Source organism: Drosophila subpulchrella, unplaced genomic scaffold, assembly GCF_014743375.2.
Source record: "Drosophila subpulchrella strain 33 F10 #4 breed RU33 unplaced genomic scaffold, RU_Dsub_v1.1 Primary Assembly Seq16, whole genome shotgun sequence".
NCBI classification, from domain to species: Eukaryota; Metazoa; Arthropoda; class Insecta; order Diptera; family Drosophilidae; genus Drosophila; species Drosophila subpulchrella.
The window spans coordinates 2971770-2999698 of NW_023665498.1; the positions used below are offsets into that span (position 1 = coordinate 2971770).

The window sequence follows — 27929 nt, forward strand, 5'->3', positions numbered from 1 at the left end:
ATGCCGCACAGCAAATCTCCTACGTGTCTGGTGGCAAAAATAATAGGAAATATGTATTTTCTAACGGACCAAACAGATCTAGCACCGTACTTACCAAGTATAATTCCTGGCCTTAAATCACCCTTATTAGACCCAGTCCCTGAAGTGCGTGCTGTTTCAGCTCGAGCACTCGGTGCTATGGTGAAGGGCATGGGTGAAAGTTCATTTGAAAATTTATTACCGTTGTGAGGAGTTGAATAACTCAACACAAATCCCAGCAGCAGCAACAACAGATGGCCGGTCGCTTACCAGATGCGCGGCGAATTCGCATCGTAACGGCCCGGCGAGGAGCGGTTGGAGAGAAAGAGAGAGTTTGGAGACCAAGGATGGAGAATGAGAGAGTTTGGAGACCAAGGATGGAGAATGATAGAGTTTGGAGACCAAGGTGCGGAGAATGAGAGAGTGCAATATAGCCACAATAAGCCCACTACGAATCCATAAATTCTGTGCTTTCTCACTGAGCTACTGGGCGGTCACGTTTATATTCATTTGGTGGGACGAACACACAATCTACTAAGCTAGCCGCACGAATCTCGTAGCGAGCAGACCACAAAAATCAGTTCGCTACACCGTGGCTTATGGAAACATTAACTTCCGAGTCAAGCAGTGTGGATCGCAGTGGAGCAGCACAAGGCCTATCCGAGGTAGTTTGAGGACTTGGTGTCGAGAAAATGCATAAACATGCCAGATATAATTTCGACTGCAGAACGATTAGACATTGCTCTACATGTGAAGGATGGATGATGATGTTTATATACATGCCTGGAGCATTTCCAGAAGCATTTACGCCATATATAGGGCAAATTATTAATCCAACCTTAAAAGCTTTGGCGGACGAAAGTGAATATGTTCGCGATGCTGCTCTCAAGGCAGGACAGCGAATTGTTAATTTATATGCAGAAACTGCTGTGGCACTTTTACTTCCCGAGCTTGAAAAAGGATTATTTAATGACAACTGGCGGATTAGATATAGTTCAGTTCAACTACTAGGAGATTTATTGTATCATATATCTGGAGTATCTGGAAAAATGACTACAGAAACAGCAAAAGAAGATGATCATTTTGGCACCGAACATTCTCACACTGCTATTATTCGCTTTTTAGGAGATGAACGTAGAAATAGAGTATTATCAGGACTTTACATGGGACGAAGTGATGTTTCGTTAATGGTACGGCAAGCTGCTTTGCATGTATAGAAAATTGTTGTTACAAATACTCCGAGAACTTTGCGCGAGATTCTTCCAACATTATTTGGTTTACTTCTAGGATGTTTGGCTAGTACTAGTTATGATAAAAGACAAGTGGCTGCTCGAGCTTTAGGTGACTTGGTAAGAAAATAGGGGAACGAGTTTTACCAGAAATTATCCCTATTCTTGAAAATGGTTTAAACTCCGATCACCCTGATCAACGCCAAGGAGTCTGCATTGGCTTATCTGAAAAAATGGGATCTACATCAAAAGAAATGGTACTTACATTTGTGCATAGTCTAGTTCCTACTGTCCGCAAGGCTTTTTGCGATCCATTGCCTGAAGTTCGACAAGCAGCAGCTAAAACATTTGAATCGTTACATATCACAGTTGGCTCTCGGGCGTTGGATGATATCCTGCCAATTATGCTACAAGGTCTCTCAGACCCGGAACCCTCTGTTGCTGAGAATACTTTGGATGGCATTAGGCAGGTAATGTCCATTAAATCAAGAGTAGTTTTGCCATATCTAGTGCCCCAACTGACTTCTCCACTAGTAAATACAAAAGCCTTATCTATTCTTGTATCTGTCGCTGGTGAAGCGTTAACAAAATACCTGCCAAAAATATTGTCAGCTTTATTAGAGGCCGTATCAGAAGCCTACGGATCTCCGAATGAACAGCAGGAGATCGATTATTGTCAAACGGTTATATTGTCGGTAACAGACGGAATTGGAATTCGAACAATAATGAATACATTACTTCTATCAGCAAATTCTTCAGACCTATGCACTCGTAAATCATCAGCAAGTTTACTATCTGCATTTTGCATTCACTCACCAGGAAATTACTCGCAATACATTCCTCAACTTTTAAGATGCTTGCTTAAACTGTTGGTTGCTAATGATAAAGAAATATTACAAGAATCTTGGGAAGCTCTCAATGCTGTAATTAAAGGTCTGAATGCCGCACAGCAAATCTCCTACGTGTCTGATGTGCGCCAACCAGTTAGGTTTGCGGCAAGCGAACTAAAGGGACCGGAGCTTCCTGGATTTTGTTTGCCAAAAGGAATTACTCCGCTGTTACCAGTTTTTCGAGAAGCAATTTTAAATGAATTACCTGAGGAAAAAGAAAACGCTGCACAAGGACTAGGAGAAATTATTTTCTTAACCAACGCACAATCATTGCAGCCTTCTGTATTACATATAACTGGTCCATTAATTCGAATACTAGGTGACCGTTTTAATGCAGCCGTTAAGGCCGCTGCATTGGAAACTTTGTCAATTTTGCTTCATAAAGTGGGTGTCCTATTGAAGCAGTTCTTACCACAACTTCAGACCACACCAGCGTAAGGATGAAAGCCGGAAAAGCTTTATCTGAGTTAGTAGCAATTCACTCTAGAGCAGATTCCTTATTTAATGAAATTCATAACGGTACAAAAAATTCAGATGACTCTAGTAGTATGGAAACGCGGATTCTGGGACAATTAGCATGTTAATGGCCCCCGCCCCCCTCCCCCCACTCATTAACGTATGAGGTTCCATCGCCCCCACATCCCCATGTGACAATATTGATCATGTATCCTTCCCCTAATTATGTGCAATTAATAGTCAGGTGAGAAAGGTGCACGTGAGAAAGGTCGCACAACCATAGTATCCAAAGGTTGTTATCTTACAGGAACATATCCGATCATGTTGGGGAAAGGTGTGATCGCGTACCCTTTTGCCTCATTATCACAGGTGTTGCTGTGCACGTGTGAAAGGTCGCACACCCAAAGTATTCAAAGGTGGTTATCTTAGAGGAACATGTCCGATCATGTTCGGTAATAATGTTTCCTCTGATTGTAAAACTAATTTAGAAATCAAAAGAACCCCAATAAAATAAATTTCACAAGTTAATGATTCTCAGATGTGGAATATTTTCAAATACACATTTTTGTTTCCGCCCCAGAAGGTTTAACTGGTAAATTGTCTAAGATTCTCTCCTTTCCACAAATGGGTCATAAACATGTCATAAAAGGGATTCAAGCAAGAGCTACCCGCACATGCGCACCTGTCAATTACCTGACCGCAATAAAAGGGGCACATGCACAAGCCTAAAGGCGCACGCTCATTGACAAGATCATGGGCCTCACGCCAACGACCTCACGGCTGACTGCTAGCTCTAATACGTTCCCATAATAGGGGTTGAAATCACGACCGCGCAACAACTCGCAAGTAGCCGACATATCTCAGTCAAGGAAATATTTTCCATTCTCCGTACCTGTAATTTTAACTCAAAATAAAAAGTCAGAAGTTTACTTTGTAGCGTAATAATACATTTATTCATTTATTTTGGTTTATTTTACGTTATTTAATCTTTTTCATTCTTTTTTCTAGATTATAGTATATATTCATAATGTTGAGTGCTTCCTTTTTGTAATCTGAAATTCGATGGCATATACAAGTATCAACTCCCTCGGTGGCTCCATCATTGCTCCACACGCAGGTCTTCATATGATTTCCATGAATAGATATTTTCATATTACCTCGTTCAGATTCAAAGAGTTTTGATTGTATGAACTGGAGCCGTACATAGTGTGCATTGAACAGAATTCCGTCAAATACATTCAGAAAGTTATTTATTTTAAGTGAATGCAAGTTATCCAGCTCATGATCCCAGCTTCTTTACCCAATTTATAAACAAACTCTTCATATACAGTTTCTTAGCTGAGAACGACTTCCAGCTCGAGCGCCCAGCCGCCTTACCCAAGTCGTAAACAATTTCTTATAAACAATTCTTAGCTGGGATCCCCTTACTCAGCGTTCCCACAGAATCCCAATTAGCTCCCCCACTTCAATCGAAGTTCATTATTAAGATTCAATTGCGCCGCAGTCCTCCTAACAAAAACTAAGCTGGGTCCAGCTAATGTAAACACAAGCATCCGGTCAACACCCGGCGAGCCCCAAAACTGCAGCGTAATCCGTTTGGCAATTGAGCAGAGAATTAGATCATCCGATTTCCCGACTCTCTTGAGTCCAACCCTTGTCCAACTCTTAATGAGTTCCCCAATTCTCTTAAACCGAGGTTTGATTATCAGATAAGCGGCCCTTGGCCAGGCAGTCCGTTTTTGCATCCGAGAAGATCGGTTGTATAAGAAGTTAATTGTGAACCGCCAAGAATAAAAGTCGATACTAAGGAAATGTTGTGAAGTTTAAACTTAGTGAATAAAAAATAAAAATAAATTTTTTTAAATAATTCACTAGTGAAGTTATTAATTGGCGCCCAACGTGGGGCCACGCCTAATTTGTTCTAAATAAAGCTTTAAAATAAATAACCAACGGTTTTAAAGTGAAAAGGAACTTGCGTGGTCTAATAAAAACCCAACCGACAAAAAAGTTTGTGTTAAAAATAAAAGGAGGAAATTAATAAATGAAATAATCCCCTTTTACTTACAACAATCTGCTAATTAGTAATCGACATAATAAACCTTCGGTTTAACAAAAAACTAAACGGTCTCAAAAAATAAAACCAAACAATTTACAAAGCTGATACAAAAAATTTTTAAAAAACTGTGAAAGTGAAAGCTGATACAAAAAACAACTGAGAAACAAAATTCAAAAACAATTAAAAATTCAAATATCAAATCCAACAAGAAGGAAGAGCTGAGGGCAATCCCTCGCTAAACAACGACGACCAGAAATCAAATTGAAGGAAGAGCTGAGGGCAATCCCTCGCTAAAAATTAACGACCGAAAAATAAACTGAAGGAAGAGCTGAGGGCCATCCCTCGCTAAAAACAACCAAGAAGGACGACCCCAGCAGGATCATCAAAGGAAAACAGACGATATCACACTAAATCCAGAAGAAAAGAAAACAATTAGTGAGCGTATACTGTTTATTTTTTATATTCTATTTAAGTACTATAAGCAGACAAATTTAAATAAAATCAAACAAGGTGGAAGACCTCATTTACGATTTTGAAAGAATTCTCACCATGCCCCTACCACAACCTGCAATGGCTTCTAGCAGCCAAGCTAATAACCAAGTGAGCGAATTAATTGCACATATTGTAAATAATGAATTGAATCCCTTAAGGAATGAGATCGTGAGTTTAAAAGCACAACTAAATCAAAATATAAAAAAGGTTGAAGATTTTCAAGTAGAAGTCATTGACCCAAATATTAAATGTGAAACTTCCTTTGAAATTATCAAATCAGTCAGGGAATTTAAAGGAGAAGAAGACAAATATGTGAGTTGGAGGGAATCAGCAGAAATAGCCATGGGACAGTATGCTAGAAGTAGCGAAAGGTTCTTTTCTGCATTATCAATCTTGAGGAACAAAATAACTGGCACAGGAAACGATGCCCTAACACACAATGGAACGGTACTAAATTTTGACGCCATAATGGCAAGGTTGGACTTTGTTTTTAGCGACAAACGTCCAATCCATATAATTGAGCAAGACTTAGGAGTACTAAGTCAAGGGAAACTGTCCATAATGGAATATTATGGGTTAGTTAATAAAAAATTAACTCTTCTAATAAATAAAACCATTATGACGTACGGCAGAAATAAGCCTTTAACTGCTGAAATGAACGAAAAACACAAAAAGACAGCTCTAAGAGTATTCATAACTGGCCTCAACGGCCATATCTCAGACGTCATATTTTCTATGAATCCGCCAGACTTACCGAACGCTATGGTAATAGTACAAGAACTAGAAAGCAATAATTTGAGGGCCCAATTCGCTAACAATTTCACATCATCACAGCGCAGGAGTTATGAGTCAAATTTATTCGGGTACCAAAACTCAAATAATAGACCCAAGCAAGGTAACAATAATAACCTTAATAGTAACCAAAGGAATACTAACAACTTGAGGTTTAATCAACCCGATAGCCAGAATAGAAACAATTATAACCAAAATAAAAATCATAATTGGAATCAGGGCAGACAGTATAATCCACAATATAATTCCCATAATCAATGGAATTCCAATAAAGCTCAGCAAAGCAAGCCAGAACCGATGGACGTAGATGAATCCTTACAGATTCAGAATAGGCCAAAATACAATCAGGGTTATAACAATTATAGTAACAACAACTATAATCAGAATAAATGGAATCAGAATAAAAAGCCAGAGACACAAACAACTCAGCAAAATAATCCTCAGAACAAAAGAGAACCAACAGGTACGGTTAACCAACCGGCAAACAAAACTATGCGATTAAATAATATCGAAGAGGACCATTTTTTAGGCCAGAATCCGGAGTAGGATTACCCTACCTAATTCGATATGATACCAAAATAAATAAAAGGCTTAAAATCTTAATTGACACAGGAGCAACCTCCTGCTATATCAAAACAGGAATTTATAAAAACAAAAACGAGCTTCCTATATATAAAAGAGTATCTACGGTTAATGGATATTCTATAATTAAATATTATCACATGGTAACGATCTTTGACACGCGTTACACATTTTATGAAATAGACGGGTTAAAATCAGATTTTCTAATAGGTCACAACCTATTAAAAAAAATAGGAGCTGTAATAGACACAGAAAAAGGAGTAATAAAATATGGGGGAAAAGAAGAAAAATTAATTTATGATAATGACAGTTCTTTTAACCAACTTTCCTTATCTGAAGATAAAACAATTCTTCCATTAAAGAAATTTATTATACAAAAATACTTTGATGAAAAGGCCAAAATCAGAACTGAGTCTGAAGAGGCAAATCAAAGCGAAACAAGTTTGGGATTAAAATATCCTGAACACGCCGTCGTTGAAGTATCCGACAAAAATTCTAGTTTGGGATTAAAATATCCTGAACACGCCGTCGTTGAAGTATCCGACAAAAATTCTAGTTTGGGATTAAAAAGTCCTGATCAAGCCGTCGTTGATTTATCCGACAACAATGAAATAAACAATATGAGTAAATCAACTCCAGACCAAAGAATGGATTTGGAAAATGAGATAATAAATATTATCAATAAAGAGCACTCGAAGATAAACATGCAAGTCCCATTCAGGACTGATATTCGCGGTGAAATAAACACCGAAAACGATAGAGCTATTTATAGCAAACAGTATCCCTATGCTCTATCGGCTTCAGATTTCGTAAACTCTGAAGTTAATCGCATGTTAAAAGAAGGAATTATAAGACCAAGCAAAAGCCCTTATAATTCTCCAGTTTTAGTGGTACCAAAAAAGGGATTTAATGAAAAACTAAGATTAGTTATAGACTATAAGAAACTAAATGAAAACACCATTCCCGACAGATATCCAATGCAAGATCCTTCAGTGATTTTGTCAAATCTTGGAAAGGCTAAATACTTTTCCACGATCGACTTGGAGTCTGGGTTTCACCAGATTCTAATGAAAGAAACAGACATTAAAAAAACCTCATTTTCTATAAATAACGGAAAATATGAATTCTTGAGAATGCCATTTGGGCTAACGAACGCTCCCAGAATATTCCAACGAGCAATGGATGATATTTTGAGAGAACAAGTAGGTAAAACATGTCACGTATATATGGATGACATTATTATATTTTCTAAAACAATAGAACAACACTACAAGGACTTAATCGTCATAATTAATATATTGCTGAACGCAAATATGAAAATTTCAATTGAAAAATCAAAGTTCTTTAAATTAGAAACCACATTTCTTGGCTACGTTGTTTCCCACAATGTAATCAAAACAGACCCCGAAAAAATATCTACAATATTAAAGTATCCAATTCCAAAAAACATTCGAGAGCTTAGAAGCTTCCTAGGCCTTACCGGCTATTACAGAAAATTTGTACAAAACTACGCAAAAATTGCAAAACCGCTAACAAAGTACTTGGAAGGTCAAAATGGTAAAGTATCCAAAAAAATGTCTCGTAAAACTTCCATACAGTTGTACGATTCAGCTGTAAGAGCTTTCAACGAGCTCAAAGATAATTTAATTGCACAAATCGAATTGGTACAACCTGATTATAATAAAAAATTCACTTTAACGACCGATGCGTCCGATCTAGCCATCGGTGCTGTTCTTTCTCAGGAAGGAAAACCAATAACCTTCATTTCAAAAACTCTAACAAAAGCCGAACAAGTATATGCCACCAATAAGAAAGAACTTTTAGCAATAGTTTGGGCATTTAAAAATTTGCGAAACTATTTATACGGCGTTAACAACATAGAAATCTATACAGATCACCAACCACTGTCTTTCTCGATATCTCAAAAAAATCCAAACATCGAGATGAAAAGATGGTACTCATTCATTGAGAGTTACTCTCCCAAAATAATTTATAAACCAGGATCTACCAATGTAGTTGCTGATGCCCTATCAAGAATTCAAATTAACAACCTAACGGACAGTAACGAGTCGGTCTCAGATCAAAACACTCAGCATTCTGCAGAGAGTAGTTTTGAGAATGTTATACAAGAAACCCGCAAACCCTTAAACCAGTTTAAGCAACAATTGCTAATAGCAACGGGGAGGTATACAATACATGAGATGGTCAATATATTCGGAAATACCAGACATATAATAGAATTTGATACCCCTGAAAATTTGGTATCAATCTTAAGGGAATATATCCCTCCTAACATAACAATAGGTATTCACTGTACTTTAGAAGACTTATACAAAATTCAAAACTCACTTAAAGAAAATTTCACGAATAAATTCCTTTATACAAAAATATTCGTCCAAGATGTAGAAAACCCTGAAGACAGAGCATTAATAATAGAAGAAACTCATTGTAGAGCACACAGGGGACTGGACGAAAATTACAAGCAAATCAACAGGCTATACTATTGGCCAAATTTGAACAAAAAACTCCAGGAGTACATAAAGAACTGTACAATTTGTAATAGTAACAAATATAATAGACACCCTGTACTAATTCCTATTGGTCAAGCACCCATCCCAAATAAAGAAGGAGAAAATTTGCATATCGACATTTTTTACGCTCAAAATTTAATGTTCATTACTTGTATTGATTCATATTCAAAATACTTAGTTGTAAAGGAGATTCAAAATAAACTCAACATAGAAACCAAAATTTCAGAAATATTGCAACATTTTCCACTTGCTAAAACTTTAATGATGGATAACGAGCCTAGTTTTTCATCAACACAATTTAAATCCTTCGCACAAAGATGCGGTATTAATTTATATTTCGCAGATCCTCGCCATAGTACGTCCAATGGACAAATAGAAAGAGCTCATTCAACCCTTACTGAAATCGCTCGTTGCATCAAAGATGAACTTAACTTAGTTGATTATTCTGAAGTTATAATTAGAGCAGCTCAGAAATATAACATGACAATACATTCCATTACCAACCAACGACCGTACGATATATTATACAATAAAATCGAACATGATACTATTCCACAGTTATTAAAACAGGCACAGGAGAAAATGTTAAGTTCTCACAACAAAGGTAGAAAGGAAAAGGACTATCTCGTAGGAGAAGTCATATATGAGAAAAAACACGGGGAAAGGAATAAGCTTAACTCTAGATATAAAAAACAAGTAGTTAAGGAGAATTTACATAATAAGGTTATCATAAACAATAGAAATCGCACGATTCATAAAGATAACATCAAATCTTAAACACAGTTTGTCTTAAATTACAGAAAATGAATTCAATAATATTTGTATTATTGATAGTAGCGGCCACCAATTCCGAAATAATGGATTACACGAACCATGATTTTTTCCTCTACAAGGATACAAAAGACATTCTTATTTATGATTCATACGCTGACCTATTTCATATAACTAATTTAAGTTTATATAAAGACATAATCAAACTCGAATCAGCACACATAAACAAAAATAATAATTTACAGTGGGAAATTTCCTATGATTTAGATATTATTAAAATGCTCCTCTCACAAATTTTACCAAGTAGGGCAAAAAGAGGAATTAATGAATTAGGCACCCTTTGGAAATGGATAGCAGGGACTCCCGATCACGATGATTTGATAACGGTGCAAAATAAAATTGATGATTTAATCCAAAATAATAACAATCAATTTGTTATTAACTCTAAATTATTTAAAGAAATAAAAACCCTATCTGAGAATCTTCAAACAGTTATTTCAAATCAAGAATTTCCATTCAGAAAACACCGCCTTCGCTTGCTCACTTACGATCTGATGAATTTAATGGATACAATTACATTAGCAAAAATAGATGTTTTCAACACTAAAATTTTGAACGCTGAAGAAATCCAAGAAATATATAAACACGAACAGAAACCTGTAGTAATTACTGACATATTAGATATATCAAAATTTAAAATCGCCATACACCAAGAATTAATTGTAATATATATAAAATACCCCATCATAACAAACCGTTGCGAAGTGTATAACGCAAGATCCATCTCACACAATGATGGAAAACTATTAATTGATAATCATGTCGCCAAATGTAACAATAGGTACTACGTAATTTCTAATTTTAAGACAGAAATATTTAATAATTATGGCACTTTAAGCCCAGAAAGTACTTGTTTTACTAGGCTACTAAATGGAGAAAAATCCCTTTGTAATAAAATCAGGGAATATAATAAAAAAATTGATGTAATCCAAGAAGGAGCTATTTTTATAAATGGTTATAATACTGTTAATGATACTCATTTAAATGGGTCATTTTTAATTACTTTTAATAGTACTACTACAATAAATAATATACCCTACTCTAATCTGGACCATAAGATAATAGAATATGTCACTGCTAAACAGTATAATGATTTTTTAGTATCCGAATATCTTATGTCAAATGATTCGGAACTTTCATTCGATAACATTAATATATTAAACCCATTTATTCAAATTAAACAAACTCAAATCCCAATAACATTTATACTGATCATGTTAATTTTAATATATGTAATTATCACGCTTGTATTTAAATTCAAAAAATATCTAATATTCAAACCACGGCAAATTCATATTGAAATAACCCCCGAAAATAATCTGTCCGAAAATGAAAGTACCACTGAGGATCAAATTATAGTCGAATTGACAAATCATCTAAATTCAGTTTATCCGACACTTCCAATGAATCGGGACGATTCAATTTAGAAGGGGGAGAGTTATCCAGCTCATGATCCCAGCTTCTTTACCCAATTTATAAACAAACTCTTCATATACAGTTTCTTAGCTGAGAACGACTTCCAGCTCGAGCGCCCAGCCGCCTTACCCAAGTCGTAAACAATTTCTTATAAACAATTCTTAGCTGGGATCCCCTTACTCAGCGTTCCCACAGAATCCCAATTAGCTCCCCCACTTCAATCGAAGTTCATTATTAAGATTCAATTGCGCCGCAGTCCTCCTAACATAAACTAAGCTGGGTCCAGCTAATGTAAACACAAGCATCCGGTCAACACCCGGCGAGCCCCAAAACTGCAGCGTAATCCGTTTGGCAATTGAGCAGAGAATTAGATCATCCGATTTCCCGACTCTCTTGAGTCCAACCCTTGTCCAACTCTTAATGAGTTCCCCAATTCTCTTAAACCGAGGTTTGATTATCAGATAAGCGGCCCTTGGCCAGGCAGTCCGTTTTTGCATCCGAGAAGATCGGTTGTATAAGAAGTTAATTGTGAACCGCCAAGAATAAAAGTCGATACTAAGGAAATGTTGTGAAGTTTAAACTTAGTGAATAAAAAATAAAAATAAATTTTTTTAAATAATTCACTAGTGAAGTTATTAATTTGCATGTTGTCTATCTAAGTCAACAATCTCGTCTTACCCTTTTAAATATTCTTACACAATTTATAAGGAAATTTTATATAGTTTTTCCTCTTCTTCTTTTACCCAAAAATATGCATTCTCGAAATTCAACAAATGAAAATCTTTGATTTTTCCTCTTCTTTTACCCAAAAATGTGCATTCTCGAAATTCAACAAATGAAAATCTTTGATTTTTCCCAAACTCGAAATGATTTTTACCAAACTGTCCCCTATTGGCTACCTGAGTATGATTGTGTGTATAAATTGACAAGATCTTTCCTTTCCCACCTGCAGCAAAGTATGTGCGACCTCCTGACCGAAATAAAAGGGACACATGCACAACCCAGAAGGCGCACGCTCATTGACAAGATCATGGGCCTCACGCCAACGACCTCACGGCTGACTGCTAGCTCTAATACGTTCCCATAATAGGGGTTGAAATCACGTTATTTTGTAGCATAATAATACATTTAATAATTTATTTTGGTATTGTGAACATTTTTATTATATATAGAAATTAATTTTCTGCTTTGATTCCGGCGATTTGCATAGAAGAAGCAGGCGCACGTTTCCGACGTCATTTCTGGATTACAAAATGTAAAGTGTTCATCATAATTCGTAGTTTTGAGATCATGTCCAACTCCATTAATGAACATCGTTTTTGTGTTTAGAAGGTATTGAAAATGGTGACAAATATCTGTCCTTTAAATTGTTCAATAAATTGGTCAATTTCCTCATGAAATTTCATTTTTTAATTTTGTTTTCTTGTAGGTCCTTACACATCTAGTCTGAACTTTAAAATAATGTACAAAAATTATTTTATTGTTTTGGAGCTACTTTTAAAAAATGTCAAAATAATGTATGCATTGTTAAGAGCACAAGCCCCGCCCTTAAGGTGTGTTTCACAATAGGGAAACTGGTTTCCTTTAAACCTCTTTAATGACGGACAGCCCATTTCCTCGATATTAATGAGCTGACGACTCCCAAAAAACGTCTGTCGTTTCTTTTCCACACCTTTACAAATAATTTGTTTTCCGCTTGAAATTGTCCTTAGATACTTTCGAGTTTGTGAAAAATTGTTTTCTTCATCGTTCCAAAAAATTTTGTGATGTGTATTGGTTAACCAAATTGCAGTCTTTCGAGATTTTGTATTTAGCAAAGTAAAATCATATGGTGGTTCTATTAAAAAACTATTATTCAAGTTTGGATCTTTTTCGAATACAATTCCAATTTCCTTTAAAATAAAATTATTATTATTATCAAAGAAACCTTGAACATCAATCGAAACAGTATCTTTCAACATTTTTCTAATGTTAAACAACTCCTTGTACTAGTCCGTTTAATGGGTTATATTCAATTAAACGGTCATGTATGAGGAGACAGTAAGCTTGGGTATTTTCATGACTTGGTGTATTTAGTTCTATTAAAATTCTCACATCAATAGGACCAATTTTTACTGATTTGTTTTGATATGAAAGCGTAACCACAATAATAGGGGTCTTCAATTTAAATTCACTTGGGGTCAAAAATGGTTGTGATTAACGATTATAGTAACTAGATTGAAATCTTGTATACATTTCATATAGGTGAGCATACTAATTCTTACTAAAATCAACATTCAGATTAGTTTTCATGACTTGGTGTCTTTAGTTCTATTAAAATTCTCACATCAATAGGACCAATTTTTACTAATTCGTTTTGATATGAAAGCTTAACCACAATAATAGGGGTCTTCAATTTAAATTAATTTGGGGTCAAAAATGGTTGTGATTAACGATTATAGTAACTAGATTGAAATCTTGTATACATTTCATATAGGTGAGCTTACTAATTCTTACTAAAATCAACATTCAGATTAATTTTCATGACTTGGTGTCTTCAGTTCTATTGAAATTCTCCCATCAATAAGACCAATTTTTACTGATTCGTTTTGATATGAAAGATCAACCACAATAATAGGGGTCTTCAGTTTAAATTCATTTGGGGTCAAAAATGGTTTTGATTCACGATTATAGTAACTAGATTGAAATCTTGTATACATTTCATATAGGTGAGCATACTAATTCTTACTAAAATCGACATTCAGATTATTATGGATATGACCAGAATTCATGTGAACTTTCAAGTTTGATAAGTTATTTGTGATAAGTTCTCTATTTAGTGTCAATCCAATTATGGCAAATCTTGGTTTTTCAAGGTTAACCGACAATTTCACATTTCAACTCTGTTGATTCCCATACCCCAATTTGGGGTTAACATATAAGCCCCAACTCTGGAATGCGATTGGTAGGTTTACACAACTTTTAATAATATCGTGCATCTTAATTTTTGCAAAATCGCTCAGAGTTACATGGGGAACTTTCCAGGTTTTATTCGTAATTTCCAGTTTAAAAGTTTGTTCATTTCTGGTTTGTTCAAGATTCACCACGATTCTTAGTTAGCATCAACACTAGTTCATGTTTACAATTTAGCAAAACTTTTTTATAATCCTCAGCAAATCCCATCAAATTTTTTAATGATACAGAAAAGTTAAAGTGGGGTCCCATAGAAATTTCGTCTCCACTGCTTCATCCTGAATTTAATAGATTTTGACTTTGAAGATTATTCAGAGATATATAATTTTTTAGGGTAGTACTCATATTGACATGGACTTGACACGTTGAACACGTTGTATTTAGTTGTTACCTAGCAGTATTTTGATGGTTACTTTCTGTTTAGTCTTGTTTTTGGATGGTTACTTTTTGTATAGTACCTGTACAGTACTTGTTTTTGGATAATTACTTTTTTTATAGTACCTGTACAGTACTTGGTTTTGGATGGTTACTATCTGTATAGTATCTGTAAAGTACTTGGTTTCAGATGGTTACTAAATGTTAACAAGTATTATGAGTTGCTATAGTCTCTTATTAAGAATTATCAAAGAACACAAGTTAAAGTTTCTAAGATGTGTTAGCCAAACACACTTGCAGTGAACTATCATTACCTGACCGTCATCAAAGTCACATGCCCAAGACCCAAGGACATTGAATAAAATACTTCCCCTTCATTTGTACCTGTAGTTTTAATTACAGTCAGAAACAAAATTTGTAAGATCATTCAATATTTTTTTATATATTTTATTATTGTAAACATATTTCATTAAATTCATAATTAATTATATTTTATGTATATTTGTATATAATTAATTTTCTTACTCAATCCCTCTGTAAGAAACATGTCGGTTATCCCAAACGCAGATTTTCGCTTGGTTCCCATAGATAGATGTAGAATAGGTCTCACAATGTAATCTTTCTCAGATGTTGGATTATTTTTAAAGCATTCATTTGTTCTAACCCATAATAATATTATAACATATTTCGAAAGCATCATTAGCTAGCATAGGAGCGTCTTTAAATTTAATTTCTGTTTCAAGTTTATGATAGAGGTGATGGGACCTGGTAATATCGGTTTTTGTTGTCAACTATTTTTCTAATTCTAGTTTTCTAGTTCTATTCTAATTGTATACTATTTGTATGAGTAAGGCATCATTGTCTAAGATTCTGAATAAGTTTAATAAACTCTTTTATTACAATACTCATCTGGTTTTCGTGATTCATGATGGCAGTTGAGCTGCTTGCACTTTGATTACTAGCTATTATTAGATGGTTACTATCTGCTTGGTAGATGTCTATTAGTTGCTTACTAGTTTTTATTAGCTGGTTACTACATGTTTAGTAGATGTATACAAGTTGTTTAGTATCTGGTTTTTATATGTTTAGTAGATGTATACAAGTTGTTTACTAATAAATGTAATCTTAACTACGATAGCTAGTCTTACACACCATAACTATAGTTATTAGCTACAATAAAATGTCTAGAAAGAACAAAATATATGAATGTCAAGAAACGATTTCAAACTAACTATAATTGGGAAAGTAATTGAAATCGCTCCGGCGTAATACAGTAAAAACAAAAACACTGGGATTATTATTATTATTGATGGACGTTGATGCACTACGAGCAGTACAAACAAGTGGCCCAACGACACCAAGCACGTGCTTGTTACGCGCGGGGCCCTTTTATCAATTTGGGCAAAAATACGAGTTCGCGAGGAAGATACAATAAACAAATAGAGACGGAACACAAATGAAAATAAAAGAAGCATCTAAGAAAGAAGCAAATGAGTTAAAATATTAGTTTTTAATACCGGGATAGAAGTTGAAGTGCAAAGTAAATGATAAAGGTTATTATAATTATTACATAGAACGCGAAAGGGCTCGTGCAGACAAAAATTAGATGTACATCGTGGCAAATTTAGGGGATAATAATTTCGTGTTAGTCTAGCAGGGACATTGAAAGTTAGGCGGTTTACAAGTTCTACAGAATCAATATCACCTCTAATAAGATTTTGCATAAAAATAGTACCAAGCATTGTTCTACGATTTACAAGTGTAGGTAAATTAAGCAATAGTAATCTACTCTGATAGGAAGGTAGCCTTACGTTTTGATCCCAGTTCAAACTACGAAGGGCAAAAAGAAGAAATTTTTTTTGTACCGACTCAATACGGTCAATGTGCACTTGATATTGTGGACTCCAAACTGAAGAACAGTATTCCAAAATAGGACGGACAAGGGAGGTAAATAATAATTTGGTTGTATAAGGGTCATCAAATTCTTTTGACCAACGCTTTATAAACCCAAGAACACTCATGGCCTTGCTGACAGTGGACATTATGTGGCAGTCAAATTTAAGTTTTGGGTCCAGAAGAACGCCTAAGTCATTAACTGAATATATGCGGTCGAGTGGCGTATTTTTAAGAGAGTAACTAACAAAAGTAGGAGTACCCCTATGAAAAGTCATAACGTTGCATTTAAGGCAGTTCAAATTTAAAAGGTTATACTCACACCATCCCTGAAAACAATCAATATCTGACTGTAAGTTGAAACTCGACGCTATATCATTATGTGATAAACAAAGCTTAACATCATCAGCATACATTAGTACACGAGAGTGTGTTATGATAGAGGGAAGATCGTTAATAAACAAAGTAAACAGCAAAGGGCCCAAATGACTACCCTGAGGCACTCCAGATGTCACATAGATCAGTTTTGAGGCAAAGTTCTTGAATATAACCCTCTGAGTCCTACCATTCAAATAACTTGAAATCCAAGTTAATAGATTACATGGAAACCCAAGCTGATTTAATTTAAATAAGAGAAGAGAGTGGTTGACAGAGTCAAAGGCCTTACTAAAATCTGTGTATATAACGTCAGTCTGCATTTTATTCTTAAATCCATTAATTACAATAGATGACAATTCCAGAAGATTGGTGGTGGTCGATCTTCGCTTAACAAAACCATGCTGACACGGTGATATTAGCGAGGAACATAAATGTTGCAAGTGAGAAGTAATAATACGTTCAAATGCTTTAGGAATTGCCGACAATTTAGAAATACCTCTGTAATTCTGGGCATCCGCCTTCGCACCCTTTTTGTGAAGTGGAATGATAAAAGAGTCCTTCCAGATAGTAGGAAAAACTGACGATGAAATAGACAAATTAAAAAGTTTAAGAATCGGTTTACATATGGTTGACGCACAAAACTTAAGCACACACCCGGGGAGTCCATCAGGACCGGGAGAATAAGTTGGCGTTGTTTTTTCTAAGTCTCTTACGAGAGAAATTTCCGTAATTTCAGGGGTAAAGATACAATTTGCCTTATTTAAGGGATTAGGGTAGTTAGAATTTGACCAAGCAGCCGAACTATAAGTAGTTTGGAAAAACTCGGCAAATAAATCAGCAATTTCAGAATCCGTCGATGCCTCCATTGAGTTAAAACGTACCGATGAAGGCAATGCTGACGACTTACGCTTGGCATTGACAAAGTTATAAAACTGCTTCGGATCATTTGAAAATTCAAATTTACATCGACTTAAATACGTAGAATAGCAATGACTATTGAGAACATTAAAATCCGATCGAGCCACCACATATTTCGAAAAATCAGATGGCTTACCCGATTTCTTATACTTTTTATAAGTGTTTGTCTTAAGGTTTTTAAGTCTTTGAAGCGCATTGGTAAACCAAGGTGGCCTGTTTGTCTTTGAAGGAAACCTATCAGGAACGCATTCATTAAAAAAGGTATTTAACACTATATAGAAGTGTTCAGTGGCACTTTCAATATCCATACAATTGTACAATTCTGTCCAATTATATTGAGAAATCATGTCGTTAAGTTTTTTATAGTTACATTTTCGGAAACATCTCACTTTAGTTTGAGAAACTAAAGGAGAGAGGGTATCAACGCATGGGAGGCAGATTGTCAATTCCATTGTTGGATGATATCGGTCTTCAGGTACAACAAGAGCGTCAATTCTAGATACCGTGACTTCAGACGGGTCTGAAACAAACACGAGATCTAGTTGTCTATTTAATGAATTCCGTATAAAGCTTACTTGCTGTAACAATAATTCTAGAAGACCATCTACAAAATCATGGGCGGATAGAGGTATAGCGACTAGTGAGTCAGTAGGAGGAGACCAAGAAATATCCGGGAGATTAAAGTCACCCAAAACAATCAAAAGGTCACTGTTAGAAAGAAGGGATAGAACAGATTTTATCGCAGACAGGTGGTGCCCATAAATTATTTTATCAGAGCCAGGTGGAATATAGGAACATGTAACAAATATTGAAAATGATTGCAAGGAAACTTTCACACTAACAAATTCAATTTCATTAGGAGTATCAGAGTGAATTCTCTCGGATGTTAGGCTAGTGCTAACGGCAATCAGCACACCGCCTCCCCTACGTGAGGAGCGATCGGTCCTATATCCTATTTTCTATCACCATAATAAATGTGTATACCCACACCTATATGACCAATTGAATCCTTTGACCAAAAATGTCTGTGACTTTCACTTATAAATTTGTCACCAATAATTTAACTCCCATTAAGCAAACCACCCATTGCTAACCTTACCATAACCCCAGAGTCAAGTTGGTTACCTACAATAAACATAGGTGATGGTGTAAGGGATTGCTAAAATGTCTCGACGGTGGCGCAAAGGTCATAAAAAAATGATCATAAAAAATATAATTAGGAAAGTATTTTTTATTTGCGAACAAATTATAACTGGTACCAACAACACAAATAGTTATGATACAAAGGATTGCTAAAATACCTCGACGCAGGCGCGTTGGGACCTGGTAATGGAAAAAATTCATGGAATAACTACAAAAAAAAAAAAAAATTAAAAAATAAAAATAATAATAATAATAATAGTAATAAATTAAGATATATATAATAAGTACAAAAAAATAAATAAATAAATAAATAAAATAAACAGATATTACCAGGTCCCAACGAGCCTGCGTCGAGGTATTTTAGCAATCCTTTGTATCATAACTGTTTGTGTTGTTGGTACCAGTTATAATTTGTTCGCAAATAAAAAATACTTTCCTAATTATATTTTTTATGACCATTTTTTTATGACCTTTGCGCCTCCGTCGAGGCATTTTAGCAATCCTTTACACCATCACCTATGTTTATTGTAGGTAACCAACTTGACTCTGGGGTTATGGTATGGTTAGCAATGGGTGGTTTGCTTAATGGGATTTAAATTATTGGTGACAAATTTATAAGTGAAAGTCACAGACATTTTTGGTCAAAGGATACAATTGGTCATATAGGTGTGGGAATACACATTTATTATGGTGATAGAAAATGGGATAATCCCAGTGTTTTTTTTTTTACTGTATTACGCCAGAGCGATTTCAATTACTTTCCCAATTATAGTTAGTTTGAAATCGTTTCTTGACATTCATATATTTTGTTCTTTCTAGACATTTTATTGTAGCTAATAACTATAGTTATGGTGTGTAAGACTAGCTATCGTAGTTAAGATTACATTTATTATACCTACATAAGATGAAAGGACGTGAAAAATGGAAATGTTTTATTTTAACAATATACTAGTTAAAGTGAATGATATTATTATATATTCTTAATATCTGTCATGATGAATCAAAATTGTTTATCAAAAGAGCTTCTAAACAGTTTTTAGACAGCTTGTGAACAATTTATTTCTTAATTAGTTTTACAATCACAGGATACATCTTCCCCCAACATAATCGGATATGTTCCTCTAAGATTTATATATCAATCTTAAGATATTTTGGCTTTGCGTTCTTTCTCTTGTACATAGCAAACACATTGAAAATCAGAGTGTAAGTTTTACTTCACACCGAAAGTCGTCTAGTGATCAAGAATTGTTGATCATTCTAAACAAAAGACTATAAAAGCTCGTAGACGTTAATAACAACTAGTAACCAGCTAATAATAATTAGTAAACATCAAGTAAACAGATACTAAACATATAGAAACCCGATACTAAACAACTTGTATACATCTACTAAACAACTTGTATACATCTACTAAACATATAGAAACCAGAAACCAAAAATTTGTTTCCGCTGCGGTACACAGGTGACTGTTTTAGGTACCACGCATGTGACAGGTTTTGGTACTACGGCATTTACGGCTGCACTACCAGTTTCATTCGGTACTCCGGACGTTAAGTCAACATGCGGCGTTGGAATTATTAAAGTATTGTTTATAGCAGATTTTTCGGGCGTCTCATGCGGCAAAATCTCGCGTCCTTTGCATTCGGAAACCGAATCTTTTTTAGCTTTCGATCTCAGTACCATTTGTGCGGCGGCTGAGATCGACTGCTGTGCTGCAGACCCCGGATCGCCAGAGAGAGTTACACTAGCGGCTACTGTGGGTTGTCTATCGACCGCGATCTTTTTACGCTTAGGAGAATCGGGCTCAGATAGCATACGGCTAGTGAGCTGCGACTCAAGCACCACAAGCAGATCCGTATTTTTACGGCTGTTCCGGATTAATTCCGTAACAGTGCTTTTCGTAAGCCGCCTTATAGAGAGTGCCTGGGTTTCATAAGCAATGCATTCATCACAATAGTAGCGCAAGCCACTTCTCATGTCGATTGCATCGCGTACCAGGCCCGAATAGCCAAGGCATTTTGCATGAAAAATATTCTCACACGAATGGCACGGAATGCTCTGTTGTCCAGCCGAAATTAACGACTTGCATTTCTTTAAATTGCAGACAGCCATATATTCCGAACCACAGTGCCAAGAGAATAAAGCTACGCAAGTAAAAGAGAGAGTTAGAGAGCGGGAGAGAATGAGCGGGAGTAAGTAAGCTGGGGGAGCGTAAGTTTTAGATGTTCCAAAAACAAAGTTATAAGCGGGAGTGCGGGAGAGCTGTAACTACCGTTTAGACACTTACCGCTCCAAACAGCGTTTGGAAGTAAAGAAGAAGGCAATTAGAAAAAAACAATAACAACAAACACTGCACAGAGATTAGACGTGCAAACTAATTTTGTTAATTTAAGCACAAAACAATCACTATGCACTCGCGAAGCGAACGGATGTTGTTAGGGACATTAAAAGTTATATAGACGTATGAAAATATGAATTAAGCCCCGATGGTTTATGGACAAAAAGAACAAAAATTCGGAGCGCAAGACAAAAACACGACCGTTCACTGAAAGAGTAAGAGTGTTATAATAAAAAACCAGATACTAAACAACTTGTATATATCTACTAAACATATAGTAACCAGCTAATAAAAACTAGTAAGCAACTAATAGACATCTACCAAGCAGATAGTAACCATCTAATAATAGCTAGTAATCAAAGTCCAAGCAGCTCAACCGCCATCATGAATCACGAAAACCAGATGAGTATTGTAATAAAAGAGTTTATTAAACTTATTCAGAATCTTAGACAATGATGCCTTACTCATACAAATAGTATACAATTAGAATAGAACTAGAAAACTAGAATTAGAAAAATAGTTGACAACAAAAACCGATATTACCAGGTCCCATCACCTCTATCATAAACTTGAAACAGAAATTAAATTTAAAGACGCTCCTATGCTAGCTAATGATGCTTTCGAAATATGTTATAATATTATTATGGGTTAGAACAAATGAATGCTTTAAAAATAATCCAACATCTGAGAAAGATTACATTGTGAGACCTATTCTACATCTATCTATGGGAACCAAGCGAAAATCTGCGTTTGGGATAACCGACATGTTTCTTACAGAGGGATTGAGTAAGAAAATTAATTATATACAAATATACATAAAATATAATTAATTATGAATTTAATGAAATATGTTTACAATAATAAAATATATACAAAAATATTGAATGATCCTACAAATTTTGTTTCTGACTGTAATTAAAACTACAGGTACAAATGAAGGGGAAGTATTTTATTCAATGTCCTTGGGTCTTGGGCATGTGACTTTGATGACGGTCAGGTAATGATAGTTCACTGCAAGTGTGTTTGGCTAACACATCTTAGAAACTTTAACTTGTGTTCTTTGATAATTCTTAATAAGAGACTATAGCAACTCATAATACTTGTTAACATTTAGTAACCATCTAAAACCAAGTACTTTACAGATACTATACAGATAGTAACCATCCAAAACCAAATACTGTACAGGTACTATAAAAAAAGTAACTATCCAAAAACAAGTACTGTACAGGTACTATACAAAAAGTAACCATCCAAAAACAAGACTAAACAGAAAGTAACCATCAAAATACTGCTAGGTAACAACTAAATACAACGTGTTCAACGTGTCAAGTCCATGTCAATATGAGTACTACCCTAAAAAATTATATATCTCTGGATAATCTTCAAAGTCAAAATCTATTAAATTCAGGATGGAGCAGTGGAGACGAAATTTCTACGGGACCCCACTTTAACTTTTCTGTACCATTAAAAAATTTTATGGGATTTGCTGAGGATTATAAAAAAGTTTTGCTAAATTGTAAACATGAACTAGTGTTGATGCTAACTAAGAATCGTTGTGAATCTTGAACAAACCAGAAATGAACAAACTTTTAAACTGGAAATTACGAATAAAACCTGGAAAGTTCCCCATGTAACTCTGAGCGATTTTGCAAAAATTAAGATGTACGATATTATTAAAAGTTGTGTAAACCTACCAACCGCATTCCAGAGTTGGGGCTTATATGTTAACCCCAAATTGGGGTATGGGAATCAACAGAGTTGAAATGTGAAATTGTCGGTTAACCTTGAAAAACCAAGATTTGCCATAATTGGATTGACACTAAATGGAGAACTTATCACAAATAACTTATCAAACTTGAAAGTTCACATGAATTCTGAGTCATATCCATAATAATCTGAATGTCGATTTTAGTAAGAATTAGTATGCTCACCTATATGAAATGTATACAAGATTTCAATCTAGTTACTATAATCGTGAATCAAAACCATTTTTGACCCCAAATGAATTTAAACTGAAGACCCCTATTATTGTGGTTGATCTTTCATATCAAAACGAATCAGTAAAAATTGGTCCTATTGATGTGAGAATTTCAATAGAACTAAAGACTCTAAGTCATGAAAATTAATCTGAATGTTGATTTTAGTAAGAATAAGTATGCTCACCTATATGAAATGTATACAAGATTTCAATCTAGTTACTATAATCGTTAATCACAACCATTTTTGACCCCAAATTAATTTAAATTGAAGACCCCTATTATTGTGGTTAAGCTTTCATATCAAAACGAATTAGTAAAAATTGGTCCTATTGATGTGAGAATTTTAATAGAACTAAAGACACCAAGTCATGAAAACTAATCTGAATGTTGATTTTAGTAAGAATTAGTATGCTCACCTATATGAAATGTATATAAAATTTCAATCTAGTTACTATAATCGTTAATCACAACCATTTTTGACCCCAAATTAATTTAAATTGAAGACCCCTATTATTGTGGTTAAGCTTTCATATCAAAACGAATCAGTAAAAATTGGTCCTATTGATGTGAGAATTTTATTAGAACTAAAGACACCAAGTCATGAAAACTAATCTGAATGTTGATTTTAGTAAGAATTAGTATGCTCACCTATATGAAATGTATACAAGATTTCAATCTAGTTACTATAATCGTTAATCACAACCATTTTTGACCCCAAATGAATTTAAATTGAAGACCCCTATTATTGTGGTTACGCTTTCATATCAAAACAAATCAGTAAAAATTGGTCCTATTGATGTGAGAATTTTAATAGAACTAAAGACACCAAGTCATGAAAATACCCAAGCTTACTGTCTCCTCATACATGACCGTTTAATTGAATATAACCCATTAAACGGACTAGTACAAGGAGTTGTTTAACATTAGAAAAATGTTGAAAGATACTGTTTCGATTGATGTTCAAGGTTTCTTTGATAATAATAATAATTTTATTCTAAAGGAAATTGGAATTGTATTCGAAAAAGATCCAAACTTGAATAATAGTTTTTTAATAGAACCACCATATGATTTTACTTTGCTAAATACAAAATCTCGAAAGACTGCAATTTGGTTAACCAATACACATCACAAAATTTTTTGGAACGATGGAGAAAACAGTTTTTCACAAACTCGAAAGTATCTAAGGACAATTTCAAGCGGAAAACAAATTATTTGTAAAGGTGTGGAAAAGAAACGACAGACGTTTTTTGGGAGTCGTCAGCTCATTAATATCGAGGAAATGGGCTGTCCGTCATTAAAGAGGTTTAAAGGAAACCAGTTTCCCTATTGTGAAACACACCTTAAGGGCGGGGCTTGTGCTCTTAACAATGCATACATTATTTTGACATTTTTTAAAAGTAGCTCCAAAACAATAAAATAATTTTTGTACATTATTTTAAAGTTCAGACTAGATGTGTAAGGACCTACAAGAAAACAAAATTAAAAAATGAAATTTCATGAGGAAATTGACCAATTTATTGAACAATTTAAAGGACAGATATTTGTCACCATTTTCAATACCTTCTAAACACAAAAACTATGTTCATTAATGGAGTTGGACATGATCTCAAAACTACGAATTATGATGAACACTTTACATTTTGTAATCCAGAAATGACGTCGGAAACGTGCGCCTGCTTCTTCTATGCAAATCGCCGGAATCAAAGCAGAAAATTAATTTCTATATATAATAAAAATGTTCACAATACCAAAATAAATTATTAAATGTATTATTATGCTACAAAATAACGTGATTTCAACCCCTATTATGGGAACGTATTAGAGCTAGCAGTCAGCCGTGAGGTCGTTGGCGTGAGGCCCATGATCTTGTCAATGAGCGTGCGCCTTCTGGGTTGTGCATGTGTCCCTTTTATTTCGGTCAGGAGGTCGCACATACTTTGCTGCAGGTGGGAAAGGAAAGATCTTGTCAATTTATACACACAATCATACTCAGGTAGCCAATAGGGGACAGTTTGGTAAAAATCATTTCGAGTTTGGGAAAAATCAAAGATTTTCATTTGTTGAATTTCGAGAATGCACATTTTTGGGTAAAAGAAGAGGAAAAATCAAAGATTTTCATTTGTTGAATTTCGAGAATGCATATTTTTGGGTAAAAGAAGAAGAGGAAAAACTATATAAAATTTCCTTATAAATTGTGTAAGAATATTTAAAAGGGTAAGACGAGATTGTTGACTTAGATAGACAACATGCATTCACTTAAAATAAATAACTTTCTGAATGTATTTGACGGAATTCTGTTCAATGCACACTATGTACGGCTCCAGTTCATACAATCAAAACTCTTTGAATGTGAACGAGGTAATATGAAAATATCTATTCATGGAAATCATATGAACACCTGCGTGTGGAGCCATGATGGAGCCACCGAGGGAGTTGATACTTGTGTATGCCATCGAATTTCAGATTAAAACAAGAAAGGAAGTTAGCTTCGGCAAGCCGAAGCTTATATACCCTTGCAGCTATAATTATTAAATTTAAAAACACAAAAAATGATATTCCCAATAGTATAAGATAATATGTCAAAAAACACCGAAGCTATAGTTTGTTTCATATTATTTTCCTACCAATTTTCCGATCGTTCCTATGGCAGCTATATGATATAGTCGTCCGATTTTGATAAAATTAAATTCGAAATTCAGAACTAATTAAAAAATGTTATTTCCAAGCGTAGGAGGTTATATGTTAAAAAACACCGAAGCTATAGTTTGTTTCATATTATTTTCCTACCAATTTTCCGATCGTTCCTATGGCAGCTATATGATATAGTCGTCGGATTTTGATAAAATTAAATTCGAAATTCAGAACTAATTAAAAATTGTTATTTCCAAGCGTTGGAGGTTATATGTTGAAAAACACCGAAGCTATAATTTGTTTCATATTATTTTACCACAAATTTTCCGATCGTTCCTATGGCAGCTATATGATATAGTCGTCCGATTTCGGTAAAATTTAATTCAAAATTCAAAACTAATAAAAAAATGTTATTTCCAAGCTTAGGAGGTTATATGCTAAAAAACACCAAAGATATAATTTTTTAAAATTTTTTTGCCCGATTATTCCTATGGGAGCTATAAGATATAATTGTCCGATCCGGCTGGTTCCGACTTATATACAACCTGCAAAAGATATAAGACTTTTGGGAAAGTTTCAGCCCGATAGCTTTAAAACTGAGAGACTAGTTTGCGTAGAAACGGACGGACAGACGGACAGACGGCCAGACGGTCAGACGGACATGGCTAGATCGACTCGTCTAGTCATGCTGATCAAGAATATATATACTTTATGGGGTCGGAAACGTCTCCTTCACTGCGTTGCAAGCTTCTGACTGAAATCAATATACCCTCTGCAAGGGTATAAAAAGGAAGCACTCAACATTATGAATATATACTATAATCTAGAAAAAAGAATGAAAAAGATCAAATAACGTAAAATAAACCAAAATAAATGAATAAAGGTATTATTATGCTACAAAATAAACTTCTGACTTTTTATTTCGAGTTAAAATTACAGGTACGGAGAATGGAAAATATTTCCTTGACTGAGATATGTCGGCTACTTGCGAGTTGTTGCGCGGTCGTGATTTCAACCCCTATTATGGGAACGTATTAGAGCTAGCAGTCAGCCGTGAGGTCGTTGGCGTGAGGCCCATGATCTTGTCAATGAGCGTGCGCCTTCAGGCTTGTGCATGTGCCCCTTTTATTGCGGTCAGGTGCGCATGTTCGGGTAGCTCTTGCTTGAATCCCTTTTATGACATGTTTATGACCCATTTGTGGAAAGGAGAGAATCTTAGACAATTTACCAGTTAAACCTTCTGGGGCGGAAACAAAAATGTGTATTTGAAAATATTCCACATCTGAGAATCATTAACTTGTGAAATTTATTTTATTGGGGTTCTTTTGATTTCTAAATTAGTTTTACAATCAGAGGAAACATTATTACCCAACATGATCGGACATGTTCCTCTAAGATAACCATCTTTGAATACTTTGGGTGTGCGACCTTTCACACGTGCACAGCAACACCTGTCATAATGAGGCAAAAGGGTACGTGATCACACCTTTCCCCAACATGATCGGATATGTCCCTGTAAGATAACAACCTTTGGATACTATGGTTGTGCGACCTTTCTCACGTGCCCCTTTCTCACCTGACAATTAATTGCACATAATTAGGGGAAGGATACATGATCAATATTGTCACATGGGGATGTGGGGGCGATGGGGGCAATTAAGTATACTCTTTATAGACATGATCGTGACATTTTTATGAGTTCAAAGTCCATTAAAATCACTTAATTTATTGGATTATGCTAATTGTCCCAGAACCCTCATACGTTAATGAGTGGGGGGAGGGGGGCGGTGGCCATTAATATGCTAATTGTCCCAGAATCCGAGTTTCCATACTACTGACTCTTCTGTTAGAGAAACAATGCTCCATGCTCTTAGCAGTATTGTGAGTCGATCTGGAGATAAAATGTCGGAACCAATAAAAAAAAACTTATATTACCTTATTAAGTATGATTGGCCATCACGAAGATGTCACACGCAATGCCGTTGGCGGATGCTTGGGGGCGATGTTAATGATTTATTCAATAATTTAA

General features: G+C 34.9%; 1 pseudogene; it reads left to right on the forward strand.

Annotated features, from left to right (window-relative positions):
- Nucleotides 1-27929, forward strand: LOC119559040 (annotated as a pseudogene).